Source organism: Notolabrus celidotus, chromosome 10 (genome assembly GCF_009762535.1).
Source record: "Notolabrus celidotus isolate fNotCel1 chromosome 10, fNotCel1.pri, whole genome shotgun sequence".
Lineage (NCBI taxonomy): Eukaryota > Metazoa > Chordata > Actinopteri > Labriformes > Labridae > Notolabrus > Notolabrus celidotus.
In genome coordinates, this window is record NC_048281.1 from 4,399,203 (window position 1) to 4,419,459 (window position 20,257).

Sequence of the window (20,257 nt, forward strand, 5' to 3'; positions counted from 1 at the left end):
TTTTACAACACATTCGCTGCATTTAGAAAACGCGATGCAAAGACAACAGCACTACACATTAAAAAAAAGCGTAGCAAATAGACAGCAACACAACAGAAGTGTTTCCAGAGGACACTTAAAAGTGATGCACACGCTTATGCTTATGCTTATGAGGCAGTTTAGCATTTATAATGTGTTACCTAAGTGATGCATGTGTTACACTTTACAATAAGGGTCCAGAAAGCATTCACTAATGGTTAACTAATTAACTTTTGTAACTTTTATTAATGCTTAATAATGTATTAATTAACTCTGAGCAGTGGACATTAATTAACTGCTTATTAATGCATTAACTAATGTGTTAGTTAATGTTAGGTAATACATTATAACGGTTATTAAACTATTATTAAACTGTTAATTAATGCTTAATAATGCATTTACTAACGCTAACTAAGGGACCCATATTGTAAAGTGTTACCAAATTTCTCTGTGATCATCACAAGCTATGGCCAAAAATGCAACAATGCTTTTCCAAAATCCACAAAATAAAATACAACTTTTTCAAGCTTGTGGTCTAATTCGGCCTTTATTTTTGTAATCATAAAATGACAGATGTTAATGGTGAAAAATGAAGTTTACTTTTGGCTCCATTAGTGACTGCACGCTTCTGAGAAGTCGCTGTGATTTAAAAACCACAAAAAAGAAAGTCTTGAGGCTGCCAAGAGGACAGCAGAGTGTGTGTTACTGTGTGACAGCAGAGATAGCCAACAACTAAGCTAACAACATCAGAGGCAGCAGCAGCAGCATCTGAACAAACACAGAAGAAGTAGCCCACGTCTGGTCAGTGTGACCACTGTTGAGTTATGCCAAGTGTAGAAAAAAATGTGAATAAACTGCGGTGGAATGTATGCTGTTCTTTAAATATATTTCCCCCAATGGGTGAATCATTTTGTGACCTTCAGGAATCATCTACAGCCCCTCAAATACACAAAAACATGCGCAAACACACGGACAGACTCTGAACAAACCAAACCATCCGTGGAGAAAACAACAACTAATCCTCATCCTCTCACACCCTTTATCCTTTTAAACTCCTTTATCCATGTTTAACTCTTCCTCTCATCCCTCGCTCGCTCTCCAAACCATGGCTTGTCATGTGACCCTAATACACGCCGGATATAAGATGACCCAGCTCTCTCAGAAAACACAAGTTTCAACCTCAACTGGTGACATTTTGAACATTGTTTCTGCCGTGAAATTATATGAACGTGTGCAGAGAAGATAGCCCTAGTCAGACAGATGGAGAGAGGAAAGTAGGTAACGTGAAGAGTCTGACCTTACTGCAACCCCTTCTCCTAGAGTGTCAGTCCACTCCTCTTTACACTTCCTGCTCAGCTCAAAGCCTTTCAGTGGATAAAACTGGCTTTAGGAGAGAGTCTGTCCACCAGTTCTCCATGCCAGGACATGGCACTCAGTCGCCAGGAGATCATCTTATGGCACCACCAACAATCTTGAAATCAACTGAATCAGGCCGGAGCTGAGCCCGCCAGCTGGACTATCAGCAGCACTGGACTGGTGGAGAAGAAACAAGAGTTAGCTCAATCCACTTTCATGGTGTGTTGAATATAATGAACCACCATTGAGGAGCATCCAGTAGAAGTCACTAAGAAAAAGGTCTAAGAGTTGACCAACCAACCATGAACTACAACCAGGGGTCTTAAGTTGCCCTGTTTCTCATTAACTCTCCTTTCATCTTTCTACTGTCAGCTATCAAATAAAGGACTCAATTATCTTCTATTACAGTTCTTTTATGAATATACATCATTGTATCCATACTAGGAAATAACACGTTGGATTTAAGCACGGCAGACTTTATATTGATGTGGTTTTTTTTGCACTTTTAATGATAAAGACGTTAAACGTTACTCAATTCAGGCTGCCTGTCTGTGACGTCATCACCACGCGCCAGCAGACAACAAAACATAGCATGGCGGATGACGGAGGAGAAGCCGGCGAGCAAGAAATGATCAAGCCACCATTGCGGTCCAGTGTGTGGAAACACTTTGGCTTTTGCAAAGACGGAGGTGTTCTAAATAAGTCACTCGCTGTTTGAAGGATATGTAAAGGTCCAGTAAAGTTACCACAGCAACAGAAATCTATCCAACCACCTACTAAGGCGCCATGGGATTTCACACAATGCCAACCGTCCAGGCACCTCTTGCAGCGTTCATCAAGGTAACATCAGCTCTGCAGAAGCCTCAGGCTTCTCCAGCATGTTTAGTCAGAGACGAGGACAAAACTCGACTCGGGACAAAAACATCACAACAACAACAGGAATCTAGGACTGTCCAGTATCAAGAGATTTATTTCAATCACACTGGTTGAATTTTTGGCTAAAAAGTTACTGAATCGATTTCAAGTCACTGAATCGATTCGGATCGTATCGTTCTAAATGAACCAATATCATCCTTTAATCGTATCGGCAACCAGGAATCATGATACGAATCGAATGGTTGTTAAAAAGAATCGTTACACCCCTAATCACTATCATACACTAATTGCATAGGCTCAGAATAAACCCCCGACCTGCAGGTTGAGGAACAACCGACTCCACCATTAAGCCACAGCCGCCCCAGGAACACAACCCTCTGGCAGCAGACAGCATCAACGCTGTCTGCTCAGTAATTCAGTGTTGCCCTGAATGCCTCTCTGAGGTGCTGTCACAGTAGTACGACAACCTGGTCCCACCAAAACACCTCTGAGACATTCATACTGAAGGTTGGACGTTACAGGGGGGTAAATATCACTCGTCAATTGGCACTGTGAAAAGGGCTATTGACACCAGATCCTCAGTACACCTTAAGTTCAGTTTAAAGGTAAACAGACTTCTGATGATCAGCATGAAAATGTTGACAAGATGAATATAACTGAATGTGATGTTTATATTGCAAACAGCTTGTTTAAACTTGCAGGGGAAGGGATGGAAAAGGAAATTAAATGTCAGTTAAAGAGGCGGAGATACTTTATAATTTCAGAACTGGCATCAAATTAAATCCAAACAGTGATTCATTATTGCTCGTTGCTGGTATGTCTTTATAAAACTAATAAAAACAAAGAGATGATAGATGGGTGTTCTACCTGCAAAACACAAAGGGATACAAACAAGTGTGCAATTTCCTCTTCTCGCAACTAATCATCGTCTTTCATTCTGTTGTCATCTTTGAGCTCCATCCTCTTCCTCTCAGTCCTTGTGAGTCCCATTGATGAATAAACAAACTATCTCTCTTCAGTCATCATTCCTCCCAATTCTGGTCTCCTTTTTTCTGTTGTGAATTGTTTTACCACAGTATTTTTCACATATTTTTTTTTTTATAATTTTTGTTTCCCAAACATCTTGTCTAGCAGCCAAACAAGGTATTTCTGTCACCTTTCTGAAATGAAAGGTGCTGTATGAGACCATGGAGAAAAGTTTGTTGTTATCTGAACTGAACAGCCAGATAAATAGGCCCCTCCCATCAGTTCATCACAAGCTCTTTCCCACAAATACGCTGGCAGTAGAAGGACTCCAACATCTACAAATAATCAGCACTTTGATGGACACCTCAGCATCTGCTACCTCAACTGGGGAAGCAACTTTGGTCCTTATCATGAAAGCAGCTGTGTTTCTTATAAGTGAGGACACTGAAAAAGAGAAAGTAGGCACACGACAAGAGAATGAACAGAAGTGCACAAATCTACATGTTGCCATAACCAGGTGGCCTGCTTTTTTTTACAGAGCAAGGGCGGGACATAGATGCTATATTTTTTAATTCAGCACAAACAGAATGGACAAGGAGTAAACTGTGAGGAGATCTACTCTGAACATTACAAAAACAGTACGGCATTAGATTTGCTCATGTCACATGTAAGCCAGTATGTGATGAAATAAGTGGCTTTGTCTTGGTTGATTTGACTAATTTTTAAAGCTCTCAGCACTTAAGAGTCATTTCCCAAAAAAGGTGAAAGAGCTTTTCTACACCAAGGTCCACAAAATGAACTCGTTGCCATTTCTCTGGAGTAGGACTGTCACAAAATCAGAATTTCACCTCACGTTTTCAGGTACAAAAGAAAATTGCAATAACAATATTATTAAGATATTAATTGAAAACTTGAGGGGGGAAATCAGTCAACTTTACTGTCCTTCTCTTCTTAGACACATTTCTATGAACACAAGGAGGATTGAAATACTACGAACATGAGAACAGAAAGGTGAAGAGAGAGTCTGTAACCCTCATTAAACATAGTTGGACAGAGAACTAACCACTGATATATTTGGCCTAATTTCCACTGATCACATCTTTATCCTTTTCTCTGTACAAATTTGTTTTCTCCTTTTTACATTCATTGTTGTTCTGCATTTCCTGCAGACTGGAGTGTCTGCAAACACCCTGTCTTTTTTACAAAATAAAAAAAACAGGTGAGGAATTTGGGGGAATTCAGGTAGACTTTATATCTTGCTTTCATCTGTGACCTCTGACAAAATTTGCGCTGCAACAGAAGCCACACAATGTGGTAAAGGCTAGCTGGCTAGCTGACGACCAAATCTTCACACTTGGATCCTATATCACCCCCTTTCCCCCAACCCCCCATCACTTACTTTAACTCTGCCTGTCCCATTAAAGTTACTAACCATAGACCTTTCTGGAGTCCCTGAGCTCCCTTGTCTCGTAGGTTCCTCTGAGCTGTCGTAGACCTCCTCCTGCTGTGGATGTTCCAGACTCCAGCTGATACAGACGTGCTGGACTCCAGCGGCAACAGCTACTACTACTCGTCTCATCACTATCACAGCTCCCTCTCTCTCTCTTATTCTCCTCTATCCCTCTTTCCAGACCCAACTCGGTCGAGGCAGATGTCTGTCTAACATGAGTCTGGTTCTGCTCGAGGTTTCTGCCGGTTAAAGGAAGTTTATTCTCGCCGCTGCAACTACTGCGAGGTGCAATGCTCAAGGTGGGGTCAGACTGAGTCTTATCCTGTCTTGGTGTTGGGTCTCTGTTCATAATTTGACATAGAGTGGTCTAGACCTGCTCTGTTTGTAAAAGCGTCTTGAGATAACGTTTGTGGTGATTTGGCGCTACACAAATAAAGATTGATTGATTGATTGATTGATTGATTGATTGATTGATTGATTGATTGATTGAAGCACAGGTGAAAAGCGCTCAACTCCTTTCCATGGTTGGATCTGTTTTGACATGTAGGATCTGGTTATCCTTGGAAACTATCTTCATGGCATCTGGTTTACATCAACAGGTAACAGACAGTTGCTATGGAATACTGACCAATGATTATCAATTATTTAACAGCCATGTAACAATGATTATTAAATAAATTCTGTCTTAACCTCACTTAACTTTAATACTTTTAGGGATTATAATGACAAAGAGGAAAAGCAAGAGAACAAACAGATATTCAGACACGGACACACTGAGCTGAGCAAAAGCAAAACACTAGAGAGAGACAGACCCTCCACAGGTGATGGTGACGGTATGGGGCACAGTGCTGGGTTCAACAGTCCATGACCTGCCTGGACAAACATACACACACACATGCACATAGAGTGGTCTAGACCTCCTATGTTTTTAAAAGCGTCTTGCACAACGTTTGTTGTGATTTGGTGCCATACAAATAAAGATTGATTGTTTGATCTTCCTCCTTCGCACCTACTGCTTCTACTTTAGCTGTCCTTCATTTTACAGCTGGAGGAAACCAGAGTACAGAACCACTACTGCCCCCTACACAGTATTACCGCATGCTCATTTTTAGCAAGATAACATTTCTTTCTTTTTTAAAAGACAGTATCGTTAACGTAGTTTCATCCAACACGTTCCCACAGTGTGTTACTGTGCTCAAGCTGATACATCGTATTCCCAAGTGGGAATTCTTTAGAAACTGTTTGGAGAGTCAATGCAAGTCAAGGTCCTCCTCAGATTTGGTCAACAAGACTGATTATTCTGTGTGGTATGGCTTGGGAATAAGACAAATGGTCCTCTTGGAAATCATACTTTGGAAAAGAAAAGTATTGATAATTAATTTGAACTCAAAGCATAAACAATCATTTTAAACCGTAGACTTCTGTTATTTGATGTGCAGTTATTTGAGCCAAGCACTCAATGAGATTCACTCTTTGAGAGATAGTGAAACTGAGACTGTGTGACTGGTTGTGTTCACTGCAATCACTGGCTTGGGATGAGAACCTAAACAAGCGTATGTGAGTTAACTTTCTTTCCTCTCTCTCTCTCTCTCTCTCTCTCTCTCCTCTCTCTCCTCTCTCTCTCTCTCTCTCTCTCTCTCTCTCTCTCTCTCTCTCTCTCCTCTCTCTCTCTCTCTCTCTCTCTCTCTCTCTCTCTCTCTCTCTCTCTCTCTCTCTCTCTCTCTCTCTCTCTCTCCTCTTTGCTTCTTTTCCTCCAGCGATTTGAACACAAATCCTCAACCACAGAGTCTATTAGCTTGGACAGGGATTGTGTAAAGAGGGAGATGTATTTTTGGAAGATTATAATTGCTCATGTCATGCTGGTCCCCGCTCTGTGACTGACTGTAACTGACTATTTGATCTGTGTGTGTGCGACTGTGTGTGTGTGTGTGTACATAGGCTGAAACTCCCCACAGCTGTATGAACAGTGTATTTGCGTGTGCATCTGTGTACGTGTCTTTGCGTGAGAGAGAAAAGGATGAAAATACTCACTGGTTATCCACAGCAGAGCTTTAAACTCTTTCATTCGTCCATTTTCTTTGAAACATATCAAAGTTTTCTTAAATGGGTCAATCTCTTCCTAAATTGAGACTGTCAGGCTCTACATATCCTTCTGATGAAGAAGAATTCGTAAAGACTAATCTGGACTGAAACTTCCGCACATTTAAACATTTGATACGACATTTCATTGGTTGATTTGGATGAAATACTGTACCTACAAAGAGGCTAAACTCAGGAAGCTTTTGCCTTGTAACTGTCTCTGGTGATGCCTGAAAATACTTTACAAAGTATCATCAGTGAGTTTGATTATTTCTGAAATGATTTCCTTCTTGTTTTGGCTTGTTCTGTTGTAATTATTTTAGAAAACCAAAAATAATTCACAAGGAAGACTGTTCTGAATTGATAAAGATGAAACAATGCCATGCTGTCACAGCTGCTGACTGACAGCCTTAGAAACTGAAGAACTGTTTTCTGTCTATAATTATAATTTCACGATAGCATGTGCGCCAAATTTGTTTCTTGACCTCAGAGTCCACTGAATATTTCCGGACTCATCACAAATTTTTCATTGCCGCATTAGCATTTATGGAAAATAGGGAGTTTGTTTTTCATTTCCTGAGGATCTCATGCCAGAAGAAGGCAAAATATGAATGTTCTTTCTAAATACCTTTATATAACAAGGTTTAAAAAATCACATCTGAGTAAATGAAAAACAGAAACGGTTCAAATAAAATTCGATCCAAAGACAAAGAATTGTGTAAATGAAGTCACAAATAAAGTGTTTTTGGTGGTTTGTAATTATGCTATGTAGAACCTCACAACGGTCAGGACAGACTAACAGACAACCATTCACAGGCAAGAAGCTAATGCTAAACAAGAGTGTTTGGTTAGAAATAAAGATATGCGCCAGAGCTCCTGCATACCTTTATTTCAACAGTGTGATGCTGGACAGTAGCTGTATCACTCGATTGGTCAGTCACACCTGTAAACTGAAAATTAAAATGGACACTAGTGTTGTAGTCAAGACCACATCCACCGAGACCAAGACATGTCCGAGACCAGAGTGCACCAAGACCAAGACAAAGACAAGACATTTAGGGATCGGGACCGAGTCAAGACCAAGGCAGGGCAAGACCGAGACAAGACCAAGACAATGTATATCAATGAAAAATCATCATGATGAGAGTTAACAAAATAAAAGACTTCTATTTATTTGATTTAAGTTTGCTTTAAATACAATTAACAGCAACAAACAAGGTTTGGTTTTGTCTGTGTTGCCTTTCTTTTGCTTCAGATTAGAGTTAAAACTGTGTTTCCTGTTGCCTGTGATCTCAGGCAAGGTAGGAGGTCGAAGGGGTAAATGCGCAGGATTGTTTTGTTGAGCCTTTCCCCAGTCCGAGACCGAGACAAGACAGAGTAAAAATGCTTTCTATTCTGAGATGAGACGAGACCTTAAATAAGTGGTCTTAAGACCAAGACCGGTCTTGAGTACTACAACACTAATGGACACCATAAGTGTTCACTGACTGAAGCCAAAATATTTAGAGCTCCCCTTGCTGACTGGCTACAGTGTCGGTTGTACGTCCTTCGTCATGTTAACAGATGGAACATGATTCAAACAATGAAGTTAAAATACACGTCGAATACTTTTTTCTCAAACATGGTTTCCATCATCATAGTTCATTCTTACCATGATGAATTATGTCCAAGAGTTATTTTTCTGAGATTATTAATTTATTTATTACAAAAGATGATTGATTGACAGCTCTATTGATAAATGCAGGCTCTCACAGCCTTCTGACCAGATGAGCAAAGACTAGCACCGACAGATGGAAAACATACTGTAAATCAAAATGCCTGTGGCCATGATTATCAACAGCACAGAGGCAAGAAACAAACCAAAACACACACAATGAAGAAAAAATAATGTGTGTGATCTCTTGGAAAGCCACATGAATCTGTGACCTACTTTACCAGGTTGAGATTTACAGCCAATCCAGCTGCATGCATGGGGATAGCAACAAATTTACAAGGCTGAGTGTCTAAGTGAAAATGGATTGTAAGATCTCCATTTGTGTTCACAGATTGGAGTGTGGCCAACTCTTCATACCTGGATTATCCTTGTGTATATACTGTGACTTCTGTTCCCTATCTTGGAAGTCCCACGTTAACTTTTATCATGAGACAATGCAGACCAGCAGCTAAACACAGCGGCACACATCAAACAATCCCACCCAGCTTGACTCAGTGCTATACATCCAGCCAGAGACATAGTCTTTTAGTGGCCTGGAGGATCCAAAGAGAGGGAAAGGTTGAGCATGTTCACTGGGAACAGTCAATGGTGGCCAAGGCAGGCAAGGTAGATGGTACTACCCCGGCTCCATTGTAAACAGAGGTGGGTAGTAACGAGTTACATTTACTCCGTTACATGTACTTGAGTAGTTTTTTCAAAAAATTGTACTTCTGAGAGTATTTGTTTTGCAGAGTACTTTTTACTCCTACTCAAGTACATTTGTGTTAAAAAATATGTACTTTTACTTCGTTACATTGGGCTGTCCAGTCGCTACTTTTACCGTTCCTTTTTTTCTTCATTTTATATGTTTTATACTCAGTCATCTCTCACGCAGCTCCTTCTGATCCAAAGCTATAAATAACCTCAACACTGAATGAACAGAGAAGTAGCTCCGCCCCCTCCTCCACCTACAGCTGGGGAGAGAGGCTGCGTAATACCTGCGTCCCCTTTGGAGGAACATGTTTACCCTGTACCCAACATCCAGACTCTCTCATAACTTCTAAATGACGAGAAGGAGAAACAGTCACATTATGCGCTGCTTACTCTGTTCTATACGGTGGAAAACTTGAGCTTATAGAACAATTAAATTTAAAAACATGTCATGGTGAGTTATCAGTTAGGTAAGCTAAGGATCATACTGGTTAACATTAAATCTTAAAAGCATGTTAGAAATGTTGGAAAGTAATCTAAAGTAACTTATAAGAGCAGTAAGGTAGCATGCTAATAAAACAGTCACCTCAGAGAGGTTCTTCAGGACTGAGTTCATGGCCTTTTTAAACACTTCCAAGTTGTTTTAGTATTTTCAAGTGATGTTTTAAGTAAGATGTACTGAAAATAAGTTAAAGGTTAAAAAAGAAAGTTTGGAAGGCATAGATATATTTTTTATTGTAATATCGGAGTATTAATGTTCTGGAGTTCTGATGACATCTCAGACACAGTTTGAAGTTTCAGCTTGTTGTAAAAAATGAAAGTGGGTACATTAGTTTGTGCACATTGCAGCTTCTCTTTCTTTAATGTTTGAAAGTAAACCATGCCTAACAGCATTCATTTTGGCATTTTTCCTATTTATGTCACTTTATTAAAGGCAGTGTGCACTTCACATTGTTATTAGCATTTCCAATACAGTACAATTTTATATATGATACTACTCACAAGTTACTCACTACTTGAGTAGTTTTTTTTTTAGGTACTTATTTACTTTTACTCAAGTACTTATTTCTATGAGTACTCTTACTTCTACTTGAGTAACATCATTAGAAAGTAACAGTACTTTTACTTGAGTACTGTTTCGGTTTACTCTACCTACCTCTGATTGTAAATCCCATAGTCTTTGAAACAGGCTTGGTCCATGAGAGACCTAACAATCGCTGTGGTTGAGGAAGCAGCAGGTTCAAATCCAGGTGACATCAGTGAATGAAGTAAGGAGCAGTTGAAGGGTAAGTTGAGTCCAGGCAGATGTTTTGGAAGCAAGCAGGGCAGTATCCACAGCACGTGCACGGTTTAGGACACAGTAGGAGTTCCAGAAAGCACATAAATCCTCAGGAAAGTAAACAAGTAAACTCACTCAACAGCCTTGTTGCATGAACATGAGAGGAGCTGGGGAAGAGGCGATTTCCAAGATTACAACAAGGCAGGCGGTTCAGAGGCAAGCAGGTCCAGCCACAGGGGATAAGTGAGAGTTAGCCTTGCTACAGGAAGGTGAACAATCTGGCAAACAGTGAGTGAATGAGAGGGAGAGGCTCAAATACTAGCTTGATTGGCAAGGGAAAGCAGCTGCATGCATAGGTGAGAGGAATGAGCTTGTCGAGGTGGGAGGGGCTTGCAGGCAGGGAGCAGCAGAGGGGAGGTGGATGTTAAGTTACTGGGGGAGAGCAGATTAGAAAAGAGGGAAAACTGACAGAACATAAATCCAATGTTTTTTAATTTGACGTTATGATCTAGTTGTTTCTTTATGTCACCTATGAACAGTATAACCTCATTGGATTGGACTTCATGATTAAAAATTGAACTTTAAGGTGGCATTAATGCTAAATAATAACCTGGAAAATAAGCTGGGCTTCAACAACCCATTGAACCAAGTGAATCAAAGAAACATGGTACGCATATGAACATCTACTGTTTGCTGAATTTACAGTCAATAAACACAAATCAAGTACGGGTATAGTAGATGAGCTCAGCCTATGGTAACTTTGATTGATGTGAGGTATGGACCCAATGTTCCTGACCATTTGAGCTTCACTTGCCCCACCCACCTCTGCTGGTCACTTGCAGTCTTGAACTGAGGGATCTTTTCAATGGAACCAGTGCTCCTTGAGGCTTACTTACACCAACGTCTTCTCTGAATGTATGATTATGACCCAATGGGTGAAGAAAAGCTATACAAGTGGCGCCACCAGTATGTTCTATGTTGCAATTTATCCCTGCATGCTCTGCCTTGCAAAGAGGCCACTTGCTTCTTGGGGTTCCACCTTCTGAGTAAAATTCTGTTGCAAAGTCAAAATACGTTTCTGCATTTTACACCCGTAAATTGGTCGCAGCAATACATAGGGTGCAGCCCACAGAAGAGGAAAATAAAAAGTATTAAAAGTGTGTTTTGAACACTAAATCTTACAGTAAGTTAGTTTCAAGTTTCAATACAATGAACAGAGACTAGTCCATTGATTTATTTATTATCATTGATGTAGAGCTGTTAATGCAGTGGGCCTGCTACAGATACTTCATATCACCGTACTATGGGCCCTGCCATCTTCACGTTTTTGAAGAAGAAAAATGTACAAGCTTGCATAATCTAGCTGTCATAACCCATAGCTTACCCTGTTGCTGACCTCATGGCATATTACATGGAAGATTCCTCAAGGTTACCTCCAGGCTGTATTTTGTGTGTGTGTATGAATGTGTGTGTGCAGGATGGGAAAGGGGAAACAGCTGCCAGTGGAGTTCACCACGAGTCATTACAGAGCACAGGGGACGGAGGAAATGCAATTTTACCCACACACACACACACATGCACACGCACACACACACTTAATAAGATACACTCAGTGTTCTTGATACACTGTCCATGACCCTGTCAGGATGTGAATCTGAGGACAGACACACACAACAGAATTTACTGTAAACAATACTCCCACCTCTCTTATCCTCCTCTGCTTTTTGTATTTTGTTGTTCACAGTATCCCTCTCTTGAGGTGAGGATCACTCTCCTTTTTTAAATTCCAGTCAGAACAACAATCGAACACCTACCCACATATTTATGTTACATGAATCAGTTTTCAAACATTTCTTTGTAATTTTCATGCTTCAAGATGAGATGAGACGTTCTTTATAGCCACTGGGGGGGATTTGCTTTTGGCTACATACTACTGCCCAAGGCAAAGTTTCCCTGGGAGCCTGTAAATAAAAATAATTTTGCCCATTCAAGCCTCTGGAATGAATTAATAAAACTACCTGAGAAGATAAAAATCAGTCTTTGGTTAAACTGGTCACAACCTGATGGCTTCTGGACTTGGTGTAGAGAAACTGTAGCTTTGATTTAATTTGTGTTAAGTCCAAATATATTAAGAACTAATGCATTACCATGCAGCATGGATACTGCAAGGGAAACCTGGCTTAGAGCAGGGGTTCCCAAACTTTTCAGCCAACAACCCCCAAAATATAGTTGCCAAAGACTCGTGATCCCCACTGTCCCTCAAAGTGATTTAATGTGGCTTCATTTAGCTGGTCTGCAGAGAATGACCCTACCTATATGAGCATTTCAATCAGGAGAGACACAATTTGAATATTAAAGGTTATTTATTCCAACTGAATGAATGATGGAACTTGACAGAAATCTTTGGTGTAAGGACTCTATGGGGATAATGTTGTGAGCGTAGGATGCATGAATTTGGCAGCAGAAGAAATCCCCCTAGAGTCCAGACACTGGTGGTGGTGGTTGATGAATTCTAGGAGTTGAAGACTTTGCAGAGACCAGGTGGAGATGAGGAGGTGGAGGGGTGTGCACCTTCAGTGCAAGAAGGAACTAGCTGGAGAGAGACACATTTAAAAAGACAGCAGATAGTTGATAGGCTGACGATAAGGGCGTGCCACTGAGCTATTGGATGACGCCGCTGCTGATTAGCCAATGACAGCTCCGATGCGTGCAGCTGGAAGCGGGTGAGCGATTGAACGAGGGAGAGGAGAGTTAAACTACTGCTGTGATTGATTTTATAGTCTTCCTCTCTGAACTTTCGCTAGAGCTACATGTGTCTGTGTTTCCTGTGCTGTTATGAATTAACCTGCTGCTACTGATGCTTCTGTTAATTAACTGTTCACTAATCCTAAACTTAGGAGTCATCTGGCAAAAAGAAAGGCAGAAAACTCATTACATTTTATATGTTCAAGGTTTTATTTCAAGTTTAGCTACTATTTTTATTTTTATTATTTTTTACTATAATGGGTAAAATTTACTATTTATAGATAAGTTTTGTGATTCAACTTTTTTTATTGCATTTTTCAGTATTTCTTTGTTCACCACAAGTTAACAAATTATATATGAGTAATAAAAAAACAACAAAGAGAAGAAGAAATAAATAAATACAAAAAATACAAAAAACTTAACATTAATACACAAATACAAATAATTCACAGTACAAACAAAAAGGAAGATCCACATAAGAAAACAGGGTAAATAAATCAAAATAATAATAATAATAATAATAATTCAAATTTTTAGATAACTTTATAAAAAAAAAACATTCTTGGCGACATCTCACAACCCCCCATTTGTGTCTCGTGACCCTCCAGGGGGTCCAGACCCACATTTTGGGAACCCCTGGCTTAGAGTACATAAATTACTAAGGGAAAAAATACATCTATATCAAAGAGACTTACAACTTCCCCTTCCCTGTTCTGGAAAGATCTCACAAGCCTTTCATTCAACCAAGCGGCATCCTTCGGCATTGGGGAATTAAGCTGATATGGGAGTGCTGAAAACTGCAGTTCATCAAGTGTCCACTTGAGGCTGGATATGGAAGCACTGCAAACCACATACACACCTATTCAGAAAAGCCCATCTTTAATGCAAAAATAAACACGTTTACAGTCTGTTACAAAAAACAAGAGTGGTCTGAATGGCTAATTTCTCTAACCGCACATACTATATGGGGTTCATGTTTTTAATAAAACATTAGTTTTGAAGATTTTGAGGTTACATTTTTTGCATAACTACAGGCACAGCTGACTTGACTGACAGGTGGGCACACTGTAGCTGTTAGGCTAAAGGCCTGCCCCAACTCCACCTCTGTGCCTGTAGTTAGGTCGATTGTAAGTTAGGTTAAGTCATCTTTTCCAACATGGCATCCATCGACGATAGGCTCCAAAACTCCACTTTGGAAACCAATGGGTGATGTCACTGAGGTTACGTCCATGTATTATCAGTCTATGAAAACAACCCAAAGCACAGTACTTCCACACAAAGTGCTGAATGAGATGATGACATTTGATGACTTTTTAAAATCACCTTCTTTTTCTTACCACTGCTGCATATTAATGCTGGTTGTACATTTCAAGCCACATCACCAGCTCCAGTAATAATGACTGAAACTCAGATAAGCTCTGAAGGCAGAAATGGACACTGTTCCATCTGTGTTGACAAAAATACAACGGACAGGTGTGGAGATGTGACTGTGTCTAAAAAAAGCCCTCCTCTGATGTGATATGTGCTCGTCAGGCTCGAGTCATTAGAGAGAAAACAAGATCATAAGTTGACAATAATTAATGAGGATTTTGGGAGCTGTGTCAGTTCCAAGGACGGCCTTTCACGTGTACATGAAAACAATCAGAAGTCAAGGGAACACAAAGCAGGCTGCCAATAATAGCTACAACTGAACAATACCTTGCCAAGTCGAGTCACACACACACACACACACACACACACACACACACACACACACACACACACACACACACACACACACACACACACACACACACACACACACACACACACACACACACAGAGAGAGACTGGCTGCCACTCATAATAGCAAATCCTAATTACAATGGCTTCCAATGATTATTAAACCTACTAATAATAACTGCTAATAATTACAGCATGCCAAACATGCCCTGGGAGGGAGGTTGGAGCAATTACACAGCCAGTCAGTCAGAGAGTAGTTCATACAGTCAGTGTGTGAGTCAATCAGGATGCTGACAGTCTCTCAAAAACAGCATCAGTGAAATAAATTACCAGCACGAGGCCACTCAGTTAGCTATCTGTCAGGAAACCTTGGAATTGTGTTACGTCTTCATTTAAAAAGTCAATTTAATCTGCATTCAGTTATTTAGCACTGCAAATAATTCAACACATGACAAGATTTTACTTCTTAGACTGAGACATGTTAGATGAATCACCTTGTTTTTAGAGTTCTTTACTTGTTTTTAATCTTTGTATGTATGGTTGAATCTTAAATTGATTATGAATATGTCTTTTTGTCTCAGTTAGTCTGGGAATCTTAAATTGTGTTAATGACTGTTAAAATAAGCTACATTGGTTGTCTCACCTAAAGCCTCATCAAAATAAAGCTTGTTTCAACATTGAGTAACAACTTCAAGCTGCTTGATTTAAGAATAACACATAAGGCATCTCTTCAAGACAGTTCAGCCTGTATCTTATTGATGCTCAGAGTTCTGCTGTATGGTGATATATCTGTTTTGGTTTGGCTCTAAAGACTGTTTGAAATGAAGTATGCATCAACCCTGAGCCACTATTAAAGTGTTCTTGATGTTATATGTTGTTAATCCTGACATGTATTAAATGTTGCCAGTAATCCAGCTTGCTGTTGTGGTTTCTGTAGAAACATTTTAGAGGTATATTCTAAGAATAAGACCTGGTTTAAAGATTTTAGTTTTAGTTTGAAGATGGATTAGGGTTTATTTTAAGATGAGCCAGCTTATATCAAGAAACAGTGTAATCATAGTTTTCTAATAGTGAGTCATTTTTTACTTAAATTGATGTTTTTCTTCCCCAGGCCTTCATTTGTTCAAAGTAAGTATACAAAATAAATCAATGAGATTTTCTTTGCTTATATTCAGTATATTTCACTTCTAACTGTGCTGTAGGAAGTTTGTTTTCAAGTAGTTTCAGCTAAAAATCATCATATTCTACTTATTTCAACCCTTTTTAATACTTTTCAGAGCCTGCTTATTTCTAGATTCAACAATTTAATTTTTTAGATTTCTTGTCATGTAAGATTAACTCACTGCATGGACAGATCATTTCACTAGTTTTGAAATATTTTCACCTTGAATTAATTATTATGTACCTTATATTTAAGCTACTTTTTTTGCAGTGTGACCAGTAGATGGACGTCTCCCTGACAACCAGGAGGACCTGACAAATATAACAGCATCTGAACATGTTCCTCCTTCAAATATTTGAACTCCTTTACCCATAACTCAAACCACGAACACTTTTCTTCTTTATGCCCTCTCTGACATGTTGACCTCGGATTACTTTGCACATCTTCTATGGGCTTGCTGAAGGTTGCTCAAACAGCTGTAAGATTTCACATTTTGCAGAAATTATTGGGTTTTTAGGAAAAACCACACGAAATGTTTCAGTTAAATTAAAGCATTAGTTCTGCTGGGTTAAGCTAAGCTGAGCTATTGGTGACATTTAAAAGGAGTCACAAGGATTCTTAAGTCCAAAACACTGGAGACCACTGTTTTAGAGTAATACCTCGTAAAAAGTTCACTTTGCCTGTGTCAGACTAGCTCTTGGCGGTCATCTTTGGGGAAGCGGAAAGACGGCTCCAGGATGGATTTGGGACAGGGTACTGTCTGTTGAAACTCGAGCACTGACAAGGGTGGACATTGATCAGTTTTGGAGTGCGCTGCGTTTAAAAAATATGGTGCACGCGGTTGCTTTGGAATCAACGGGTCAGGCTGTCATCACTTTGCAAATTTTCTACACTCAAAAAGGAAAATCAAATAAGTAATCTTTAAGCTTACTCTGGTACGATGCAACAAATGGTAACATTTATGTTCAATATTGTGCTTGGTCCCTTTATAAAAAAAAAGAAGAATGCTGTATGCACTGGCATCCATCAACTCTAAAGGATTTCATCTTTATACGTTATCTTATTAGTGACCTCATTGGTTCCCTGCAAACTACTCTGAAGCATCAGGACCCCACTGGAGCTGTGGTTTTTAACATTTTGCAAGTTAAATGCTCACTTTATTTGACAAGTGTTCAACATTTTTATTGCCTAACATTTTATTTTAAAAATGTGTTCCATTTTAGTGACAAGTTCATCCGGGCAGTGAGAGGAGTCCAGAAGTACACTGCAATTAATCTCTTGAACTAATTTAAGTTCTGACATGCATTAACTTCAACACTACTACTTAAACAGCCATTCTTAGAATACTGAATGTTGAAAACACACAAACACACACACTTTGCAAATCCATACCACACACTGTGCACAAACCTTGGCAGTGACTCTGGAGAATCTAATTACTTCCACTTTCTCTCTCTCTCTCTTTCCCCATTGGCTGAGAGGTTTGGTATATGCTAATTAAGCTTTGACTGATAAAACATTCCCTTGGCCTGTGTGTCTCATTACTACTAACTTCTGTGATTGCAGCACAAGTCCAGCACCCATAGTGTCTGATAAATAAGAATCACCTTAAGCCACTGTCTGTGACTAAATGTGTAATAATGTGAGGGAGGGATGTAACCCAGCAGTGTGATGGCACTCTGCCAGAGAACCTTAAAAAACTTTGTGCTGCAATCACCGCACCTTATCTTCTTTTTAAATTGATAATTAGTCTTGCATTAATTGGAGGCCAACATCTATCTCTTATCACAAAGGTACAATTTATCAGCAGCTTAAATGATGGACTAAATTGGGTTGGCAATGTTAATGATTCACCTTGCCGTGTATGGGGGACATGAGGGAAATAATTTCTCCTGACTCATATTTAATTAACCTTAGCAGATGTGCTGGGCAGGCATTGTAGCTCAAAAAAGAAGAACATGTTAAAACATTTAAAGTATGACATCTTGGGCAAAAGCTGTTTTCAAATGAATATTTTAATGCAAAAGAGACGTTCTATATATAAATATAAAATGTAGGAAAACAACATTACAAATCATTGTTACTGTTTCATTATAAAATAGATTTTTGATGAACATTTTTGGTTACAAGCGGTCTAATAGAAAAAGTCTAAGACAGGTAGGTTGTTTAGTTGGTTCCTTCTTGCCCTGGTTTCTTCAAAGGGAGAACCATGGGTGCCAAAAGTCTTCATATACAGGACTCTGGTTAGTACCTTCAGCTTGTGCAAGTCATACCATACTGCCAAAAACCACAGAGCCAAAACAACAGGATGCTTGATTTGTTAACCATGCTATGCAATGTTTTTTTTTGTTTTTTAATTTTCATATTTGCTTGTAGAGTTGATTCATGAAATGAAATTTGAACACATAAAACTGAAAGAAAAAAAAACATATTTGAGAGAAAAGCAACAAAAAGTAAGCAATGTGACCTTCTTATGCATAGAAGCATGGCAACAAAGTCCAAACACTCTGAGGCTCTGGCATGTCAAACCAACACAGACTATTATTATAAAGAAATACATGAAAAAAATAACAAAATGCTTGTAGAGAGTAACATACATGTGATTTGTGCACTAACATAAGAAGAGTAACAATAATACAGCTTCATGAAATGTTCACATCGTAGCTCAGCATAAGCTCCACAGGCACTGACCCAGCATTCACATACACACAGTTAGGAAGAACGTGATCATCCAATCCTACAGACATCCAATACATTCTTGATTTTATAATCACACTAAAGTCGTCCAGGTGAACCCAGTTGAAGATTTGCTTCCTCCTTACCTTTGTATGGAATGTATTAATACAAACTAAACTGACCTTTTGGTATGCACAATAAACTTTGATTTTGTGTACTGCCTACAGATTCACACATTTAGACTCAACCTTGTTGTAATGTGTCGTCTTCTAGGAAGTCCTGGAGTATATGGTATCACGTTAAGGCTGAGTTATACTTCTGCGTTGAATCAACGGCGTACCCTACGCCGGGGGTCCGCGTAGCTCCCGTACCTACGCCGAGGCCTACGCACGTAGCTGACGTGCACCTCCTCCAAAATGTAACTCCCCGTAGAGCCAACGCGGACCGCAAGCTCTGTGATTGGTCCGCTCGGCGGCTTGGTCTTTCCCGCATTTAAAGCACTTCCGGGATCCCGGAACATCGGCCGCACATCAGCCGTGTATTTCATCTCCTCCTCTCTATTCTTCATGTAATCATGTCTGTATGATAAACAGCGACATGTATCAGCTGTAGATTAACATAACACGCTCTGAATCTCTGTGGAAAAGTAAACAGAGATCGTAGCGGGACCGGAAGCAGGCGGCCGGCTATCAGAGAGACCGCACTGCCCTCAGGCGTTTCGGCGGAGAATAGCTGTGTGACACAGACACACCGACGCACAAGTATGTGGTGCTCATGTCTGCGTCAGCCCCTGCTGCGTAGGGGAGACGCAGAAGTATAAATCAGCCCTTACATATACCAACTACCATTTCATGTCAATTTTGTAACATCTGGAGTGATGCCAGGCGCACTAATCTGTCAATGTTAGCGCTAAATTCTAGCAAATGTTATCCAAAAGCATATATGAGATTGATCTAAATTAGCACGTAAGATTATTTGGCGTTTCTGTTCACAACATGAAAGTTGCCCGCCAAGCCAGCCTCTTAAAGATGTGGTTCATGATGGTACATTCAGTCATTTTTTTTATTTAGATCATTATTTTGGAGTTTCATTTTCAGACTGCTTCTCTAAAGTCATAATAGCAAGTGAAAGTGTTTGTTAGTAATTCCCAAAGTCGCTACATTCAATCAATACAAACCCACTCCAGTGACCCTCCTCCCACTGAAGATCAACTGACGCCCAAATTTTGATGAACTTTTCTTCCCTCCTTTGTTCTGCTTTTGTTTGAAGACTCTCTGAATCAAACTATCACGAACCACAGAGGCTTTAGGGGCATCGCATTGCATCTGATCATAGCATTCCTTCCATCGTTCTATTCCTCATCTACTGCTCGTTACTTTAATCTCTTTTTAGCAACACTTTTCATACCTTCCTACTTTCTTCTGCTTTATTCTTTCTTTCCTTCTCAACCAAACCCTTAATTCTGCTTCTTTCTTCCATTCTGTTACTTTCTGAATCTTTTTAAATCATCCCTCCCACCTGCTC

The 20,257-nt window shown here is 39.7% G+C and overlaps 1 long non-coding RNA gene across 1 annotated transcript; it reads right to left on the bottom strand.

The window, feature by feature from the left end:
* Positions 1-546: 546 nt before the first annotated feature.
* On the bottom strand, positions 547-10,702 carry LOC117820460. The gene is made up of 2 exons (XR_004632748.1): positions 10,306-10,702; positions 547-1,551 (listed from the first exon to the last, which is right to left on the bottom strand). It is a non-coding gene; the product is annotated as an uncharacterized LOC117820460 (long non-coding RNA).
* Positions 10,703-20,257: the final 9,555 nt, after the last annotated feature.